Below are 4,573 nucleotides of genomic sequence, written 5' to 3'. Positions count from 1 at the left end.
AGATGCCAAATTCTTCTCATGAACTGGCCTTAACCTGAGAAACTACTAGCGATTTAAGTTTAATTACACTCCTAAAAAGAAAGGAATGAAAACGGAGGGAAAGAAGGAAGAAAGGAAGGAAGGGAGGAAGGAAGAGAGGGAGGGATAAGCTCTAGAGAACAGGACTTCAATCTTTCCTCTGAAGATGAATAAAGAAATTAAGCTTGTATTTTATTTTTCCTTCAAAAACTCCAATGACGTGAATTCAAGCCATATTGATATATCTACAAGAGCATTTGAAGTGTTGTAAAATTCATCACTCTTGCATTCAAAATTCCTTTGATGTAAAAATCTACATTTCTGTAGAGAAACAGTAAAATAATAACGCTCTCAATACTATAAATTAGTGCATTCTGCTAGCATAAGTTATGTAAGTGCTGAAGACCATACCTTAAGATTGCGGGGCTTGGTGCCATTCATCTTCCCATGTCTCGGATGGGACTGGCAGTCTATCAGAATCTGTTTACCGTTAATCTAAGCAGCTCACAGTAGCAGAAACCAAAAAGAGGGAAAAGAAACATTTTAAAGTTTCTTCTCAGATGGGGAGATGTGTGAATAAAGTTGGGGGTGTTTCCTGTTAGGCAAAAACTCATCAATATGTAAAAACTCATGTCCAGCATTATATTTGAAGCCAATTGAAAAGCTCAGTGACTTCTACCCAAGCAGCGCCACTGGGCTCTGACCCTGGATTCTAAGCACGAGGCCACCAAATCCGAAGGCCGGTGGCCTTGGGGAAGGAGCTAGGACCACAGCACCTTCTGGATGGCTTTGTTTGACAGTGGACCATTCTCCCTGGATTCCCACTCTGCATTTCCACGGGGCCCTTCTAAGAGGAAACCTGGACACGTTAGTTTCATCTCCGTGTACCCCATCTTGTTCACCATGACTGTGGCTGTCCAACACACCATGGGACAGGGCTCCCCCAACCTGGAAGCTAGGACTGAAACCAGAAGTCCCCAGTTCTCCTTAGGGAAGTAGACCAGCTTAGGCGAACATTTCTTGAAGTACACGCTCTTTCTTCTGCAGTAAGGCTTGGTTGAGAAACCACTCAGTGGGCTGGGATGTCCAAAAGGCGTTTACACAGAACCATGAAGGAGTCTTCTGTACACACCAGCTGAGCGTGCTCTCCCCAGCCTAACCATTGCCAGGGCTCCTTTCATCCAGCCATGAAAAAGAATAGGGTTTTGAAAAATTGTAAGGCATAGTAACCAGCAGAAAGGCTTAAATGTTATATTGGCCTCAGTTTGAGTGATGGATCCATTAGCTGTTAGCTCTGTGACCCTGAGTAAGTTATTTAACTTCTCCAATCTTTACTTTTCTCCACTGTTGGAAAGCCAGGAGTTGACACCAGATCTGTCTTCAAAGCCTGTTCTTTTAACCACCACACCGGACTGCTCCAGACACTTTAAACAGCACCTTGCTCGTGGGAACTCACCACATCACTGCAGGCTGGCTGATTTATCTTCAGGAGTACCTTCTTCAATCAGAAGCCATGACAGCTAAAGCTAAATTCCATGGCACAAGAGAAACAGCTTTCTTCACTATGCTTCGCAGACGCACAGGCTCCATAGTGGGGCCGAAACGAAGGAGCCACCCCTTCGAATAGTAACGAGACTGATAACTATGTTCCGTTCGCGGCACGGAAAACCACACCTGGGTGTGGAAGCACACTGTGGGTTAACCGGTTGTCTCCAAATCAAATACGGCTCTACCATAGGACTGGCTACTGCGTTGAAAGCTGAGATACAAAATTATGGTTGAAATAGAAATTTTTAATTGACCGAGAGGGTCATTAGGCCTCTGTACCTAAACATCATAGAAATTTCTGTTCTTTCGCGATGTTGTAGAGAGTTTTACGACACTTCTGAAAACAGGGGTTTAGATTATCGAGAGTTGCCGGATATAAAGAAGCCATAGTACAATCAGTACTCGCGGGAAGCACTGCAATCTAAAGACGGCATGTCTTGACTAAAAACATTCAAACTTAAAACTATGCAGCCAAACAAAACATAACTGAAAGTCACATATGACCCTGGCACCACAGTTTGCAAACCCTACCTCTGCCCGCTCCACGGCCCTTCAGGATCGTCCCACAAGCAAAACTGACCACACCGACGGCTGAGACAGCCCCTGGGAGTCAGGCTGCACCCCTTCGCGTGTCAAGTCGGCCTTCCCCTGCCTAGCTCTTAGGTGGAGGGCCACTCCCCACTCCACGGAGCCAGGCGCAACCCTCTCTACCCTTCACACTGCAGGGCTGACCTCCATACACGTGCTGTTCCCATATTCTCCCACCACCATCCTTGGCTCATCTGTTTTCCATGATGTCAGATGGCTTCACTTCTCCTAGGCCAAGCCCAAACCAATCTATCATGAATTTCGTTCATGTTTTTTTTTTTTTTTAATCCACGCAAAGAACACAGAAGTGGGATGGACTAAAATTGTCTTGGGAGGGTAGAAATGGCTTCATAGAGAGGTGACATGCGTTAGGGCTTAGAAGGAAGAAAAGATGAATGACTGCCCAGTGGAGAAGGTGGGAAGAGCATTCTAGGCAGAGGGAACGGCGCGTGCAAAGTCTTGAAAGAGTCCTGATTTGCCACGGCAGGCCTGTGGGGATAAGAGGCTGGCAAAGCTGGTTTGTCTCACGGAAGTGACAGAACTTGATCCTGGATCTGATTTTGGCCAAGGCCCCTAGTCAAGCCCAGGTCTTCATGGAGTCTGATCCTATCATGCGGAATCTCCTCCCGGCCTTTACGGCCAGGCCAACAGCTCGTAGGCTCTCTCTGTATCTCGCTGACTAGAGAAGGCCTGACGGAAGGAACTTTGTTGTTTTTGTTGGTTCATTTCCTTCCTTCCTTCCTTCCTTCCTTCCTTCCTTCCTTCCTTCCTTCCTTCCTTCCTCCTAATGACTCCCTCCCTTCCTTCCTTCTCTCTCTTTCTTTCTTTCTTTTCTTTCTTTTCTTTCTTTTTTTGGATTCTGTATCCTAATGGTGCCCAGCAGATGAATACTCAATAAATTCCCAAGACTGACTGATTCAGATTCTTCCAGGGGATGAGTTGGACTAATCAGGTTCCAGAGACAAGAGCACGGAAAGCTCTAAATCAGAGTCACTATCGTCCTTATTATTGGCTACAAGTGGCAAGATCCACAAAAGTTAACTTCCAAAGCAATGACCTCGAGTCTACACTCCATGAACTCGGAGTCTTCTCCCTTTCTTCCTAGCTCTGCTCCCCCGCTCAGCCCGAGATTCTTTCTCACTCCCCCTGGGAATACTGGGCCAGAGGGATGGGTACCAGCTCATCTCTGGTTCTGAACATGCCCCACCGACTGGCAGGGTGGGGGACAATCAGTGCATTTAGCAAATGCATCTGGCCCTGGAGTGAGAGAGTCTGTCCCTGTGTGTAAATGCCAACTTGCAGGTTACCATAGCAACCCCAGCAGGGTACTGCAGTGGGCAGCTGTGCACAGAGGTGCAGAAAACCCACTCTTAACATCTGGACTTTTGCTGTGCACACTGGATCCTGGTAGGCACATCATGGCTTTAGGCCCTGGTTTTGGGATTCTGCAAAAAAGGAAGTGAGTTTTGAATACTTGCTAGTCCAATATTCCTTTTATTCACACATCACACATGTCCCTCTTCACACAAAGTGGACACAGCACGTGGAGCCCGAAACAGGCCCGTTAGAAACACGTAAGTCCCTATACTCCCTTTTACATACTGTGATGGACAGATCGTACTAGCACATCACCATGACTTTGACACGAAATTTACGTCCACCGAATCACTCGCAATTGCACGTTTTAATGAGCAGCGTACGCACAACGTCCCCGTTCCCAGTCGGCCCCTCAGTTCTTATTACGTTATTATAGTTTTTAATGCAAAAATAAATAATGCCATCAAGAGTATAGGTTTAGGTTGAGCTTTAATGGGGTTGCCTGAGCTGCACTCCAGGAATTGTAAACCAACTTTCCAAAGGACCAGACAATTTTTGAAATTGCTTTTCTATAGGGGTGGGAAGTTGAGGTTTACTCACCCACTTCTTAATGTTTTCAGTGGGCAGGTATGTCTTGTGAAGAGCATAAGGAGATGTTGGACAGCATTCTACTCGTGGCTCTAGCCTACATACGGTCATCAGGAAGCCGTGATCCTACAGTGTGAACTCTAGTGCTGGTAGAGCACTAAGTAGATGAAACAGCCTTTTGGACATCTGCATTTTTTTCTTAGATCTAGAGACTTACTTGTGATTATCTTTGAATTCTCTCCTGGACAAAATAAGTACGACTTACGGCATCGCTAAAGAAATGAACTGCATGGTGGGTGTGTCCAGCAGGGTGAGAGCTACATTTGCACGTGGAAAAGCGAGGGAAGTTTTGGCTCAGGAAGTCACATGAACCTGTGGTGCTTTGCAAGATGCTGGAGCAGGACCCCAGTATCTTTGCATCTCGGTAGTGAAAACGAGGGGTGGATTAGAAGTGAGTAGAGTTTCCAGTACCTGAAGGAGTTTCATGGCCTTAAGGAAATTAAGAGGGATACTG

General features: G+C 46.1%; 1 protein-coding gene across 1 annotated transcript in view; it reads right to left on the bottom strand.

Annotated features, from left to right (window-relative positions):
- Positions 1–4,573, bottom strand: part of ASTN1 (astrotactin 1) — a 275,401-nt gene that overhangs the window by 269,488 nt on the left and 1,340 nt on the right. The window lies entirely within an intron of this gene.

Source organism: Pteropus alecto, unplaced genomic scaffold, assembly GCF_000325575.1.
Source record: "Pteropus alecto unplaced genomic scaffold, ASM32557v1 scaffold101, whole genome shotgun sequence".
In the NCBI taxonomy this organism is placed as follows: Eukaryota; Metazoa; Chordata; class Mammalia; order Chiroptera; family Pteropodidae; genus Pteropus; species Pteropus alecto.
This window is presented reverse-complemented; position numbering and strand designations above follow the sequence as displayed.